This window comes from Triturus cristatus, chromosome 9 (assembly GCF_964204655.1).
Source record: "Triturus cristatus chromosome 9, aTriCri1.1, whole genome shotgun sequence".
In the NCBI taxonomy this organism is placed as follows: domain Eukaryota; kingdom Metazoa; phylum Chordata; class Amphibia; order Caudata; family Salamandridae; genus Triturus; species Triturus cristatus.
In genome coordinates, this window is record NC_140592.1 from 486762519 (window position 1) to 486779796 (window position 17278).

At 46.8% G+C, this 17278-nt stretch overlaps 1 protein-coding gene across 4 annotated transcripts in view; it reads right to left on the reverse strand.

The window, feature by feature from the left end:
- The window catches only part of CTSW (cathepsin W), a 1394816-nt gene that overhangs the window by 1236235 nt on the left and 141303 nt on the right, over positions 1-17278 (reverse strand). The window lies entirely within an intron of this gene.

Here is a 17278-nt window from a genome sequence, read left to right on the forward strand (position 1 = left end):
CCCCCATTTTCTAGTTTAAAAAAAAAAAACGGCCTCAATTTGCGGTCAATTGGCTGATCACGTTCTTGGGCCCTGGTGCCACTGCACCTGCTGCACTATTTTAGTCACACACCTGCCCTATCCAATACTGTGTAAAATCGATCGTGTAGTGTCTAACTAGGACACACAAGATTGCACCAGGTTCAGTGGGATACAAGTCGTTCACTAGTATAAAAATAGAAACAAGCATTGGTAAAGGCAATACAATTTCAATGGTGTTATCCGAACTTTTGGTTATGCCAGTGCAATGCTGTTCAATGCGTGTTTGCCGATAAGGAGCAGCATCAATAAAAACGAAAATAAAGGTTGCTGCAACGTGATGACATATGTGCGCAAGTCACCACCTTTGTGTATGTATACATCACGATACGGTGCCCATTTTTCTTTTAATTTACTGGTTTGTGATGGTAGATGGCAATTTTGAAACCGCAAATTACATAAATACGCACGAAAGGAGAGGTTTGGTAGCAAATTGCAGCTACAGTCTCCTACCATTTCTGTTTATTTAAAAAAGCAAAAACAAGCATTAAAAATGAAATAGGTATCGCCTTTTATTAAGTTAAAGCCATTTGCTTTGCTATACAATACCATTAGCAAAGCAAATGGCTTTAACTTAATCAAAGGCAAGACCTATTGCATTTTCAATGCTTGTTTTGGATTTGTAATAAACCCACTATCTTAGAATGCGGAGACTGTGATTCTTCAGAGTCATGTTTCTTTAAAGTTGTTAGTTTGCCTATATTAATTGTTTCTCCCCTCTACATTTCTCAGCAGGTAATAAAGGTCCATTGACCAAAGGTTCCAGAGTAAATTGGTAGAGAGTAACACGGCCTTATCAAGACTTTGAAGCGCTTTATGGCAATTTGGGAAATTCTCCATACCACACAATTCCAATCCATGCCACATAATACCATTCTACTTCACACAATGCCACACCACACAATGCCACTCCACTTAATGCCACTCCACTCAATGCCACTCCACTCAATGCCACTCCACTCAATGCCACTCCACTCAATGCCACTACATCCCACACAATGACACTCCACATCACACAATGCCACTCCATGCTAGTCCACGTCATTCCATGCTACTCTACATAATGCCAAACAATGACACTCCATTCCATCCAATGCCACTCCGTACCGTTCCTTTCCACACACTGCCACTGCGCTCCACAGAATGCCACTCCACACAATGCCACTCCATACAATGCCACACCACTCCACACAGTGCCCATCCACTCCAGACAGTGCCGCTCCACTTCCTTCCATGCCAGATAATGCCATTCCACACAATGGCATTCCACAAAATGCCACTCCACTACACACACTGGCACTCCACACAATTCAACTCTGCTCCACACAATGCCACTCCACTCTACTCCATACAATGCCAGTCCATATAATGCCCTTCCATAAAATGCCACTTCACGCCACACAATGCCATTCCACAAAATGTCACTCCACCCCATTCCACGCCATACATTGTCACTCCATGCCACTCCACTCCACGCCACTCCACTCCACAGAAACTCCTATCTATTCCACTCCACGCCACATGACATTCCACTCAATCACACTGCACTCAATGTGACTCCATACAACACAATGCCACTCCACACTATGCCTCACAATGCCAGTACAGTCCACACCCCTCAAAATCACTACCCACCACGCCATGCCACCCCACTCAATAAAACTACACTCAACATCATTCCACTAAATGCCACAAAAGTCAACTTCATACAATGCCACTCCACGCCACACAATACCACTTTACACAGTACCACTCCACACAATTTCCACCGCACTACCCAATACCACTCCACTCCTTGCCACACAATTGCAAACGACGCCACACAATGAAACTTCACACCACACAATGCGACTTCACTTAATACCACTCCATGTCACACAATGCCACTTCACTCAGTGCCACTCCACTCCACACAATGCCATTCCACTCAATGCCACACTACACGAAACCACACCCCTCAAGTCCACTCCGCACAATGCCACTTCATGCCACACCGTGCCCCTTCACTAACATAATTCCACTCCACTAAACACAATGCCCATTCACACGACTGCACTTCACTCCACAATGTGCCAATCCACTACATTCAATGTCACACAATGCCACCCCAGGCCACACAATGCCACTCCACTCCATGTCACACAATGCCACTTTAACAAAGCCAACAGATTTCACACAGGTTAGACCTACTGGCTTTGCCAATGCTTGTTATACATCCTAACACTGTCTGGACAACGTTTTCGCCTCATTAATATCAGGTTAACACCCACATGCAGAAATAAGCATCAGAAAGTTGACCAGTCAACCTTTGAGAAGGGCCTTCCACTGTGTGGCAAAACACGTCACAGCATTTTCAGAGAGTCTAGAGTCGCGGATAATGCAGCACACAATGAAGTTAGTATCAAATGTAGTAAATCTATAATTATGCAGAAATGTTGCAGGCACAAAAATCACATAACACAATACATAGATATGCACTGGTAGCAGTGCATGTATTTGATGAAAATGACAAATTGATGCCCGGACACCAAACATTTATGCACGAAGAGGTGGTATTTCAGAACATACTTTCTTTTGTTTTTTTATTAAAAACTTGTTTGTGGGAGTGAAGTTTATTTTTTCAAAAAAGAAAAGGCTACATTTGAAATCACAAATGTATGTATTTTCATAAATCAACCAGCTAGTGTTAAGGGAAAAGGCTTGCATTTCCAACTATATATTGCTGGTATTTGAGTGACAATTACTGCTGTTTTTTGAGGGCCTACCTTCTATGAGAGATATGACCATTCTGCTTCTCGAACTTGTAAGGGCTCTGTAGTCTATGGTATAGCACTGTCATAAGAGTCAGTATGCACTTCTCAGCTCTGGTTTAGCAAGATCTATGTTATTTTTTTTTTTTAATTAACCATGCGTCAATCAGGGAAAAAGTCAATCACAACATGATTTAGAATCCACTTAAATAAGCAAAATGGAAAAACACTCAAAGAAGGTGCAATGTGAAATTCTAGATAGAGGATATAAAAAGTTTAAGGCCATGAGAAATAGAGAGGATGTAGCCTTATGGCTAGAGCGGTCGACCTCGAAGCTGGAGAGCCAGAATCGAGTCTCGGCAACGAAGCTCAACATCCTGTGATTCTGGGCAAATCACTTACTCTCCCCGTGCCTAACAAAAACAAGCATTGACATAGCCAATAGGTCTAGCCTCTGGGACCTTATAAGTGTTTAGCAATGCAACAGTTGCATAACTAAATACTTAGAAGGTCCCAAAAGCGAGACCTATTGGCTATGCCAAGCGGCCGTGAAAGTGAAAGTGATCGCGATTGCGATCACGATCAAACATCAAAGCGGCTGCGAAAGTGAAAGTAATTGCGGTAAAGCGCGGTGCGCGCGCCCGCGCACATGCATTGTAGCTCTAGGCTGGCAGCACTTTTTGGAGCCCTCTCAATAAGTCTCGCCAGACCAGCGCATGCGCTGGATCAGGCGAGACCTAAAGAATGTGTCCATCTGTAACGAAACAGGTGCTCTTGCCCTCTGACACCCGATATCTCGAGCAGGCCCAGCCCACCCAAACATTAGCCTGGCCCACCCAAACTGGAGCCTTGGCCCTTGCAGTGAGGCGCGCAACGCCATGGGGCTCAAAGTGCTTCAAAGCACCCCCCCACCTCCCCCTTCGTGTGTGTGCGCCCGGGCGCGCGCACACAGACAGTTTTTGAGATTATCGCAGCTGTACCTGAGTACTTCACAGGTCTTTAACCCCTTCAGTGCGGCGCGGATTACCGCGCTGTGCTGAAGGGTTTGTGCGCGGGCAGGGCTGTGACGGAGCGGTTCCGTCATCCGCACAGTGCAACCGACGCGCATGACGGAACCGCTCCGTCACAAGCATCGAAAGGGTTATAAGACCATTTACATGTTAACGAGGCTTTGTTTATTTTTTCACCCCTTCATCTCCAACAGAGGCATGGCGGAAGGCGACAAATCCTTTCTTTGGCCGCGGTAAACTTTGCCTACTGTCCTGTTGCGTGGATATTCTTTTTCTATGCAGCGCAGGAGAAAAGAAGTTTGTTTATTTTGATTCACCTTCGCCAACCCCTGCAGCTGCTTATCAAATCAGGCTGCGACACTAAGTTTGACTACTGGAGTAGGTAGGAGAATGTGTCACTATTTGTTTTTCTTTTTAAAATCTGCACAGGCCCAGCAGGACCTGTACTTCGTGTGTGCTTCATTTAATCGGTTTTTATCATTATCATGGCATGTCATAGGACAATAAAAAAATGCCCAGATAACGCTGGCTATTAATGATCCTGCTGGAGAGCAATCATTTCTCTGTAAGTAGTCAAGTGCAGATGAACTGTATTTTATGTGGAAGCTCAGTGGGTTACTGTCATTGTGACAGAGATCCTTGTGTTACTTGCAGTTCAGAAGTTACAATCCTAACATAGGACAGTGACCAATGCACTGTCATCAAAGAGCTGCATGCAAACCTGAATGGTATAGTTAGAACTTCGCGTTTTTTGTTTTGTGATATAGTTAGAACTTCCCCAGTATTTCATTATTCTAATGTTGCTAAAATGAGTATCTTTGGGCAGATATACATTTTTATCAGTAAAGCCAACCCCTAACCACTGGAGTGCTCTTTAAATCCTGAGTTTGTGCTTCTCCAGACCAAACCATCTTAAAATAACTGCCCACCAGTATGGATGACATGTGATTCATACACCATGTAATCCTCATTGGCTTATGTGACATTCCCTGTAGGCTGATTTACATACTTGTATGATTCGTTGTCTCTGTATAATGTGTGCGTGGTGTAAAGTACTGACACACACTACACTGATATGAGTAGCGCTACACAACAAATGAAATGCATATGAGAGAGTGGCTACGTAAAGCTGAGGGGCACTGTTGGAGGGTGGCAGTGAGGGAATCCGAGGAGGAGGTAGTGGGAGGGGCTATGAAGCGATGAGGTGCACTGTTGGAGGGTGGCAGTGAAGGAATCCGAGGAGGAGGTAGTGGGAGTGGCTATGGAGCGATGAGGGGCACTGTTGGAGGGTGGCAGTGAGGGAATCCGGGGAAGAGGTCATGGGTGGAGGGGGAGCTAGGGAGAGATGAGGGGCACTGCTGGAGGATGGTAGTGAGGGATTCTGAGGAGAAAGTCATGAGGGGGAGGGGCTACAGAGAAATGAGGGGCACTGGTGGAGGGTGGCAGTGAGGGAATCTGAGGAGGAGGTCATGAGGGGGAGGGGCTATGGGGAGATGAGGGGCACTTGTGGCGTATGGCAGTGATTATTGGTGCGGCGCCAAAAAAGACTTTCGCATCAGCGCTAAAGCCGGCCCTGTCATGGCCTTTCTGTTTTTGTTTATTTAATTAGCAGTCGGGTCATAAGGGCTACTGTGGAACATACTTTAAAGTGTGTGCTAATTATATTTACTGCTATGTTCAATGTTTTAAGTTTGAAGGTGATTTTACTGTTTTTACAGGGAAAAATGAAAGTGGAGCCCGATGGTGCCTGATATGGGGCTGGGGCCCAAGGTCAGCTGTGAGATAAGGTGCACTGGAGAGGAGTAGTGGATAATCAAGCCTGCAAGGGAGTGCGTTGCAGAGTCTGGGGTCAGGTGGAGGTAGTAATGAAGAGGGATCCTCCATGAAGGCTCAAACGAACAAGTTACTTACCTTCGGTAACGCTTTTTCTGGTGGATACAGTATCTGCCTGTGGATTCCTCACCTTGTGAATATCCCTTGCGCCAGCAACATTCGGAAACTTTTGTAGCAGTCCACGCCGATGAGGTCGAAGACGACGTTACAGAGACACGGCTCCGCTCGCGACTCCGCTGACGTCACCGGCTCCATAAGAAGACCTCGTCGGCGTGATGACGTCAGCTCCACCCCTTTTTTCCGTGCCTTCGAGGCACACGGACGGACTGACAGCAATATATATATATACAGTATACACGATACATGATATGCAAATCAACACACACAGTGTGGAAAATAAATAACAAGGCACAAGAAAAACATAATGCCCTTGACAGTAACCGAACACATTTTGAAATACCATCAACAGAATTGCAGGTATAGAAGGATGGACAACGGGGAGGCGGGTGGGTCAGTGAGGAATCCACAGGCAGATACTGTATCCACCAGAAAAAGCGTTACCGAAGGTAAGTAACTTGTTCTTCTGATGGATACATCTGCCAGTGTTGTAAATTGAAACAACGATGTGATTAAGCATTTACTAAAGACATTAATTCCCCTCTTATAGATCATGTTTTCTCTGTTATGTTGACCGAAGTTCGGACTCCATTTTGTATTGTTATGCTTCCACGTGTTCCCCACGAGAAGAGTCCAGCCTCTGTGTTAGTTGCTCTTGTAATCTGCCTAGTAACAGTCTATAAATAGCTCCTTTGTCCATCTGGCACATGCCCAGACTTGACCACATCTGTTATCAGTTAGCCTTGCTTGACCATGTTTTCGCGGGCTCAAGGAGTGTTTTAGCTCCGCCCACATATTGATTCAGTATCGAAAATGACCATAAATGGTAATGTTCTTCAGCTTCATGTTGTATCCACCCACTTATGAGCCCCTCTGTTGTGTATAAAAGGGGACCGTGTACGCAAGTTCTTTGTGCTACTCTATGCAATACTGAAGAGTGTTGTGTGGATTGTAGGACCACCCTTAAGGGTTAATAAATGCTGTCTTTGTACTTTGCAGTTTCCGTGCCAACTTCCTTATAGATTCCATTACAGGAGAGCGAACCCTTGTGTCCTGCGGGCCTAGCTGGGGCCTGTATTCATCAATTGGCGCCCGTCACGTGGGGCTCATCGGCGACTCGGATGCTCGAAGGACTGGTCGCGACGAAGGTGAGGAACTTGGCCGGGGACGTGATCACTGCCAGCGGCGTTTTTAGCCCTGGCATCCCGAGGTTTTTCTTCCTTCCCTTCCGAGCTGACCGTCTGGGTGGCGCCGGTCCCCGACTGAGACCTCTTCTGTCGGTCCTGCCGTGAAAGCCGTTTGGGCGATTGTGGAGCTTGGCAGTTGGAATCTGGACTCTTGATTGGTAAGAACCGGTGTACGGTACTTGCTCCGAGTTTTTGAAGCCTGGTCCGGCTATTTGAGTTTGATTTGTGATGACTAGTCATATTTTGTATTTGTCTTTGTGAAAATATATGCGTTGCAACACATATAGGCAGGTAATGTGGAGAGATTTCTCCGGAGCTGTGTAACTTTGAACGGCGCAACGATTAAGTGCCATTTTTTCTATAATATTGCATATTTTGCATTATTCCTGAGCATGCCTGCTTTTAGCGCACTCCGTAAGTGGTGTTGCTGTTTTAGAAACCGGTTGAACCTCGAGGAATCTGCTCCAGCTCCCCCAGAGGGGACTCCTAATAGGGATATGTATGTGAAGCATGGTCTTTCTTCCATAATGTACAGCACAGTATGGAGGAAATATACAAAAAAAGATCCTGAGTTGCGATGGCCTTTGTATGGATCGTTTGATATACGTAAGATTGAGTATGTGGAACAGTGTATGTGCAAGCGGCGTGCTCGTCAGGATATGTTTGAGTGTGTGCGGTTGTGGGTGAAGGAGGTGCGTGAGCGAGAGAAGCGTGAGAAAGCGCTGTTTGATAAGGAACAACGGAAGAATGATCATGTGCGAGCCCAGGAAGCGAAGCGTCGGGAAGACAGAGAACAGATAGAGAGACAAGAGCTGCAAGTTTCGGGTCAATATGCTGTTCGGCAGCCACTCTATCCTGTCCTTAATAATCTTGATGATGATTTTTATTTACTAGATCGCTCTCCGCCCCCTTATGTTGGCGCATCTGCTCCGAGGCCACAAGATTCCGTCCCGGGTACGGGTAAGGTAGATACGCGGTCCATGTTATCGGCTGAGCATATGGCTGAGCTTCGGCAAATCTCTTTCCGTGCACTTAAGGGTAAGGTGTCCGTGGATGAATTGTTCCATACTTGGGGGTCGTGGCAGGATAGAGAGAGATTGTATTTTTTGAGTCATTTCGCTGAGGAAGTGATTGCTGCTTTTCGGAAATATTCTAGTGTCTTTGAGCCTGAAGAAGTGACATCGGATACTAAAGCATTGCATGATGGTGTTTTTTCTCCCTTTAAGGCTCCTGATACGGCTCGGCGGCTATTCGCCTTGCGGGACGCGGTGCTGGCCCATAGAGAAAAAGCGCGCCAACGAGCAGGGGAGGAGACGCAGTCGGATTCGTGTACCGCAGAAGGCCACTCATCCACCTCTCAATCAGATAAGAGCGATCTAGTGCATGCTAAGCCAATGCGCGAGGCGGCGCCTTTGTATGTTCCTCCTAAAGGAGCGGGGACTAGCTCGGACATTACCTCCGCCGATGCTAAGGGATATTTTGTGTATAATTGGGTTTATACTCCGTGGCATAGAGCTGATGTGATGGCATTAAAGAATGCGCTGCCTGACCCCCGCAAGAATCCAGCGGCCTTCTACGAAGAAGTCGAGGGGGCCTTGAATTCTTGCGTTATGACTTTAGCAGATATAGACCTGTTCTTTGGCCTTATTCTACCACCGGATATGTGGCGATCTGTCCGAAAAGTAGATGATACAGTTGCCTTTAAGGCCCGGTGGTCTGACCTTGAGGATGAGGATAGGGAACGGAAGCCCGCGCAGAAACCGCCCCAGAGTATTTTAGATCTCCCTGCTGCTATTGTGGCTAAACTGAAGACAATTATTCCCCCTAAAAAGATTGACTGGAATATGTTAGCTGCATGTAAACAGAAAGCTGACGAGTCAGTTGCGGACTTCTTTACGCGCTTTGAGGAGACGTTTCATGATTTTAGTGGCCAGTCGCTTACTGACGATACGGGCCGCCACCTTTTTGCGGATAAATATGTGGCTAATCTGCTGCCGGCAGTTGCGGCCCGTTTAAAAGCGAGTGAAAGTTCTTGGTCCTCCGCTACACCGACGGCCCTCCTGACTATCGCCCAGTATTATGAGCGTCAGGAGCAAGAAGCAAAGGGCCAGGAGGAAAAGAAATCGAAAGATTTGAAAACAAAGGTGATGTTGGCACAAGTCTATGGCCCGCCCCGGCGGGGTAGTAATAGAGGTAGGGGAGGATCTTATGGTCCTCCCTCGGGCCGATCTGATTTAAATAGGAACCAATGTGCGTATTGTAAGCAATCGGGTCATTGGGCTAGGGACTGCCCGGTGTTGCATGCATCGCGTCAGGGGCATACCTATGGTGGCCCGCGAGGTAGAGGGGGTTTCTCGAATTTGCGAGGGAATTCTAACGAACAGGCTCGTTTTGACTCTGCTGGGCAGCACCGCGATAGATCAAACGTTTTTGATCGCCAGCATCAGTACCAAGCGTCGGGGATTGACCGGTCGGGGTACCATGACTCTCAGCATGCATAGGAATGCGTTGGATGGGGGTTAGAATCAGTTGAGGTGCCGGTCGATCAGAAGGGCCCTTATGTATCGGCTGAGGTTTTGGGCTCTACTGATCAGTTCCTAGTGGATACAGGAGCGACACGTAGTGCACTGTCTAAGCAATTGGTTCCGGGGGCTCCCCCATCCGGCTTAATGGTCACATCGGTAGGGTTTGACGGAACACTCTCCCGAAGCCCTCTTTCGCAGCCCCTCATGTTTAAAGTTGACTCTTTTTCTGCACCCTGTCCGTTTCTGCTTGCCCCGTACACACCGGACAACATTATGGGTCTTGATATGTTAAAGCATTTTAGGGCTACGATCCGTTGCTCCCCTGCTGGTGTACGGGTAATATTGAATGACAATTACCCCCGATCGGAACGGATGTGTACGATGTCTGAGGATGCGCTGTTAGCTACCCTCCCTCGTGCTTTGTGGGCAACTTCGGATACTGATGTGGGACAAATGGTGATTCCACCGGTCCACATTAGCGTCAAGGAGGGGGCGGTGTTACCACGCCTCCCACAGTACCGTATTTCCCAGGAAGGGGAGGAGGCTCTCATACAGATAGTGCAGGATTTGATGGCGGTAGGGGTAGTGGAGGAAGTCCCCTACAACCTTTGTAACAGTCCGATTCTTCCCATACTGAAAAAGGATACGGATGCCAGAGTTTATCGGTTTATAATTGATTTGAGAGAAGTGAACAAGATCGTGATACCTCAGTACCCAGTGGTTTCCGATATCACGACGTTGCTTACTTTGGTACCACCTACGGCGACTATGTTCTCCGTGATCGATTTGAAGAATGCCTTCTTTTCCATTCCCATTCACCCTGATAGCCGATATCTTTTTGGGTTTACATTAAATAATAGATCTTATCGTTTTTGTAGGATTCCCCAGGGCTACACAGAAAGCCCTAGCATTTACAGTCAGGCTTTGAAACGACAATTGGATTCTTTTGCTCTGCTCGAGGGGGTCGCCCTCATTCAATATGTCGATGACATCTTGCTGGCGGCTGACACCCTGGAGTTGTGTGAAAAAAGTACGTTATCCTTACTTTCCTTTTTAGCATCCCACAATCATAAGGTATCTAGGAAGAAATTGCAATTCTGTAGACCAAAGGTGACTTATTTGGGTCACCTTTTGTCTAAGGAGGGACGTGCACTCACACCGGATCGTATCCAAGTAATTCTGGATACACCGAGACCGTCCACACAGAAGGATGTGCGTGCATTTCTGGGTCTTGTTTCTTTTTGTAGACAGTGGATATTGGGGTTTTCGCACATAGCTAAGCCATTGTTAGCCCTCTTGACAAAGGACACGCCTATCCCAATCCCTTGGTCAGATGAGTGTGATACTGCTTTTCAGCAACTACGGCAGGCCCTTTGTTCAGCACCAGTGTTAGGGACCCCTGATTATGCAAAACCCTTTTCGTTGTATGTGCATGAGAAAGATGGATGTGCATTGTCAGTTTTAGTGCAGATGCGCGGCGATAAGCAGCGCCCTTGTGCATATTTTTCGGCTGTACTTGATCCTGTCGCCCGAGCATTACCGGGGTGTTTTCGCTCGGTTGCGGCGACAGCTGTGTCAATACGCCAAAGTGAGGGAATTGTGTTATCTCATAAGCTGTTGGTATTAGTCCCCCATGCTGTCGATGCCCTGCTCAATCAAACGAAGACGCAGCATTTGACCAGCGCCCGTTTAACGGGATATGAGTTGACGCTTTTGGCTCCTCATATTACGTTAAAAAGGTGCGTAACGTTAAACCCGGCAACATTGTTGCCATACCCCGAAACCCAGCCTGAGGCGCGGAAAGCGCATGATTGTATTCTCGTGACTGAGGAACAAACAAAGGGTCGTATTGATCTCCAGGATACGCCCTTTCCAGATGTAGATGGAGAACTGTGGGTGGATGGATCATGTCTGAAGCTACCAGATGGTACGACTTCAGCAGCGTATGCGATTACCACATTGCAAACGATAGTGGAGACAGCACGCATACCACAGAAATCAGCTCAAGCAGCGGAACTGATAGCATTAACACGAGCATGTGAGCTCAGTACAGGACTATGTGTGAATGTTTATACAGATAGCCGCTATGCCTTCGGAGTAGCGCATGACTTCGGCCTACTCTGGAAGGAGAGAGGGTTTTTAACGTCACATGGAGTACAGATAATGCATGGAGAGTTAGTTCATAATCTTTTAACCGCATTGACATACCCAAAGAAAATTGCCATCGTTAAGTGTAGCGCCCATAGGAAAGTAGTTGACAAAGTTGGAGAAGGGAATGCGTTGGCAGATCGAGTAGCACGGGAAACTGCGATGCAGCCCGGTACTACTGCCGTGTATGTAGTAAAGTCACAGGTGGAAAGATGGCATGATGCGAAGGAGGAAGTGCGAGAAATGCAGAGGACCGCTTCTGACAAAGAGCGGGAACAATGGGCTAGTGAGGGAGAACTGGATGACGAGGGCTGCTGGAGAAATAAGCAGATAGATAGATGGAAATTACCCACGGCTTTTGTACAGCCTATGGTTCAGATGGCACATGGGCTAGCACATGTTGGAGCTTCCGCAATTGTGAAATTGCTTACCCAAGTCTGGGAGCATCCAGAGATTGCTAGCACGGCAAAGAGGGTGGTGCAGACCTGTATGATCTGCCTGAGGTATAACCCAGGAAAGGGTACTCGAACTCCAGCAGGAGGATTTGTGACACCTACTGCACCCTTCGAGGTTTTGCAGATGGATTACATCCAGCTTGAGCGCTGTAACAATCTGAAGTATGTTCTAGTAGTGGTCTGCGCTTTCAGCAAATGGGTTGAAGCGTACCCTACGAAAGACAATACTGCAATGACTACTGCGAAGTTGCTGCTGAAAGAGTTCTTCCCTCGATATGGCGTCTGTAGACTTCTGTGGAGTGATAACGGCCCTCACTTTGTAGCGGATGTTATAAAGTATGTCTTGAAGGGCCTAGGCATCACTCAGAAGTTCCACGCCGTGTTTCACCCTCAGTCTGCAGGCCTAGTTGAGAAGTATAATGGTACACTGAAGCTTAAGATCGCTAAGATTCAAGCTTCGACGTCTTTGACTTGGCCAGACGCTCTGCCACTGGCGTTATTGTCAATTAGATCGGTACCACACTCTCGAACTGGCCTTACACCTTATGAAATTGTCTTCGGACGCCCAATGAATATTTGGGGTCCACCAAGACCTAAGGCTATGTATGATGTACCTTGTGTAATGATGAGCGATTACCTGGCACAGTTAACGGATAACTTGGTTTCTATCCATCAACAGGTCCGAGAGGCGCTCCCTGATCGGTCTACCGGTGAAGGACATGGTCTCCGGCCTGGGGACCACGTGATGGTGAAAGTTTTCGACAGGACGAACAGCTTGGAACCGAGATGGGTGGGCCCTGAGCAGGTCCTCCTCGCAACGAGGACGGCTGTGCGAGTCTCCAACAGAAAGAATTGGATCCACTCCCTGCACTGTAGGAAGGTGCCGCCCGGATTGGTGGAACCTGCCGTGCTGACCGATCAACGAGAAATCTTGGCTGCAGAGACAGGCCGTGCTGCGGAGCCAAACGCCACCGAGGAGCTCTTTCCGGACCACGCGACTCCTGGAGGAAGGCGATATCATCTTCGACCAAGGAAGTGAGTTTTCCAGTACCGGGACATACTGTCAGAACGGCCCTTGGGTTAGTGAAACGGAGAGCCGATGAGGCAAGGGGGGGGGATCAGCCCTGCATTAGTGTAGCTGTGGAAATGTGGATTTTCCTGATCAGTTATGTCCCCTATCTTGGACCCCAACGGTTCTATGTGCATGTCACAAGTACATGTATGTTCCCTCCAGTTCCAGTTTCCAAAACGCAAACATATGTGCGTCCACCGTCAACATGTTCTCTGTCAGATCCGCCATCAATGGGCTGGATATTCGATTCCTAAGTATGAAAGGCCACCGACTTTATATGGCTAAGTTACTCCATTTTTACAGTTCAGGCAAGTAGGCCCGATTCTGTCCTTAAAGCCTTCCCTGCTCTCTGTCTCTGACAGCTTCAGCTTGAGCTCGCATCTGTATCCATGAACTTTGTCCTACTCCCTGTGCAGCTAACGGTGCCTGTCTCGGCCAGTTTTGCCTGCCTGCCAAGAAGCTGTATTTCACCTTCGAATTATCTACTTTGCTCTTCGGCCGATGCATTCCTGTCTAGTGATTTAGGTAAACATTTCCTTTAGCTCACAAGCAAAGGACTCGGCCTTTCCGTCCTCCTGCAAGTAATTCATAGCCCTGTTGCCATGGAAAGTTTTCTGCCCCTCGCATCTCATATAGACACTTAGACGCTTGTACACGCACACAGTCAGTATAGAATAGATTCTGTCCGAGAGTTTTTTCTTGTGGATAACATAGTTCTCTAAACATAGGATGTTAGATATGATTTGGGATTAGGTTGACTTGACCCCCCAGACTTCTCGTCTCCACATGTAGAGCTAAATGTCAAGTCCCCGTCACCCCCTAGTTGCACGTCAATCACACGTCATGCTGCTGCGCGCGCATCTATGTTAAGTATTATCTTATAGATCCACCTATGCATGATAATCAGAGCCAATCATGTTTCTTTCTGCTCCTTATTACGCCTAGTTTCGATTACGCACCAATATGTCATTTCTCTTATCAATTGTTACGCCTTTTGCATTCATTTCATTGTAATGTAAGACCTATAAAAGTTACTTCTTGTCAATAAAGTATTGTACTTCACTTCCTGAACCCTCGTGGTGACGGAACCTGAAGGCCGCCACTCGAGTCGGCCATTTTGGAATAAAGCCCATTCAGAAAATCTCTTATACCACGGATTCTGCCTCTTGTTATTCTGAGCTATTTTACTTTATTTTAGATTCCGCATGAAATTCAGTCAAGGTAAAAAGAATTATTTACCACATAATGGCGCCCGAACAGGGACACTTTCTCATCTCACGCGCCGGCGGTGCGTTGCAGGCCCGGTCTCCTGCCACAGCTGGACGGACCATAAACGCGTACCAGCAGGATTTCCTGTAAGCTCCCTCCGGTCAAGCGGGGGCGACTGAGGCTGCGATCAACCCAGACGAGGCGGTGAGAAGTGCGAAGTATCCCGACCAGAGCCTAGCTGAGAGAGCAAGATCCGAGGTATACAGAGGCCCACCAGGTTTTCGAAATCCCGATGTCCAGAGGGTCCGCTGTCCGCAGTCATCGAGTCCCGTTCATTCTCTGAGGCCTTCCGTTTCAAGGAGCTACTCGGTGAGTACCATCGCCGGGGAGGCGTGTTGACAGCACATAGGTTGTGCCGGTCAAGACGGATTTGGGTACACAAATCCGGTCTGCACTGTTTAGCAGTGTATATGTACTGTTTAGCAGTATATCAAGTATTCCGAAGTATCTAGTTATTGTCAAGAATTCTGCTTGGTGATTAGTTATGCAGACTGTCATCATTGTTGGTCATTTTTAAAGGTTAAAATGTTTAATGTTTAAATGTTTAAAGTGTTCAAATGTCTTGCATATTGTGGTATGAATGATTGTTCATTGTTCACCGTTCATTGTTGTGTTTTCCGTATTAAGTGAATTCAAGAGTAAGTATCAGATCAGTTGTCGAGATGCCGCTCTTCTCGAAGTTAAGACAGATTACTACCAGAAAAGGGGTGCTCGAAGAAGCAGTTCCTATTCCTCCTAGGGACACCCCAGGGCATTTTATGTATCACAAGCATGGCTTAGATGCCATATTGTTTCTTGATCTATGGGTAGATTATACCAAGGGATTGCCGGAAAGTCAAAGGTGGCCCGCAGCGGGAACCTGGGATGCAGAGTGCATCATGAAAGTGGAGGAAGAGTTATGGAAAAGAAAAGTCAGACAGTCACAGAAAGACGCTGTTGAGTTATGGCGTAAAGAATCTCATAGACGTACAGAAAAAGCACGTAGACAGGAAGAGAGGAGTAAAGAGAGTTCAAAGGAAGTTCAAGAAAATATATTAATTGAGGAAGGTATCCGAGTAAAATCAGAACAAGTAGATAGACAAAGAAACGCTCTTATGAGTGGTATGTATCCCCTCCTAGCCGAAGGACTACCTAAGGCTGTTCCAGAGATGCCAAAAGACTTGCCACCCCCATTATTTCCAATTAAGGTACATCCAAAAGGGCATCCCAGAACCGCAGAAGATGTTTTTCTTTCCTCATATCTAGATGACGCAGCTCCCGAGTATGCTAACCCCACACCACATAGACCGTCTGGCGGAGGGGTTCAACGTCAGGATCAGGTATCTGTCCCCGTGCAACAGCAAGTCCCGACACGAGCTCCGGCAAGCACGTCTGTTTCCGCATCTATCCCCGCAGTCGATTCTACAGTGGTATCGACACCCATAGTTGCTGTGTCACGTTCGACGAATCCATTCACACCCGACGCCCCTGAAGGGGCCACGGGAGGTGCAAGCAATACTTTTACGCCACCTAGAATAAATAAACTTGTTTTTCAAGAATCAGCGCATTCACGTACACCCAAATTCGTAAGTGAACGCACGCTTAAGGAACTCCTTATAGATTGTAGATATGACCCGGTGGTCGGTAAAGAGGACGAAATGGTCCTGGCATCATTACGTATCAGACGAGCCGCAGAGTATTTAGCGAGGTTACCAGGAATGACTACGCATCTAGATAACATATATCATTTTGTCCAAACAGGGCGAGACCCAGAATGTATTAACAGAGCTATGGAATTCCAGAAAGTAGAGATACAGGGGGAACTGTTACGTTTCCTCATAAACTGCGTGATCAGAAATCAAGACCGTCCGGGGGTAGACCCGAATACAATGCTTATTCTTACAAGATGGAGCCAGAATATATCAGAAGGGAGACACGATAAGAAAAACTGTATAATAGCCATGTACCGAAAAATCCGTAGAGAAATAGAACGTATTCATGAAGAAAGATTGGAAACAGACGAGTTCGAGCAAGATGAAGTCTCCGAATCAGGGAATTCCGCAAGACAGTCAGAAACCATAGCATACGTAGGCAGAGGAAGATCCTGTAATAATACTAGATGCTTTTCTGATCCCATACACTCTGTATGTCCAAATAATAGCAGAACGTATCCGACGCCTGTAATAAATTTAAAGTCTCCTGAACATCTGTTCCAAGCCGCAGATAAACTACTACGAGAACGAAGGGGTTACCACCTCCTCGATTCCATGGATGAGCAAGAATTGGCCAGATCAGCCGTTCACTGGATTGACAGTCCTGAAAAATACGGTGATGAGACCGTAGCACACACGTTTTTTAACCTTAGTGCAGATGAACAACGTTTAGCTGGAATCTATATGATTCAGCAACTCCTTATACTATATAAGAGCCAACATGCTGACCCTGGTCCTTTACCTGATATATTAACGGAACTACTCACGAACAGATGGAAAGGTTCTAGTAACAAGTTAATTAAAGAAATATTAGTGTCACGTAAACAGTATGTCCTTTTTGTAAATCCGGATTCTTTCCCGCTGCCCCGCAGAGAAAGAACGCCGTATTATATGGATAGACAAAATCCCTTACGAGAAGTGCACCCAATAAAAGGCGAAGACAATGAGTTTCACCGTGTATTTGTATACACACCCATATCAAAAATTGAATTGTTAGAAATGAAGAAAGTAGTACCAAGTCATGACAAAGACCCAGCGGGTTTCCACCGAGAAATTAAGGACATGTTGCTGATGGGAGAGTATACCTATCCTGATATTATGACGATATTAAAGGTGCTCTTACCTGCTGGTATTTATGAAAAA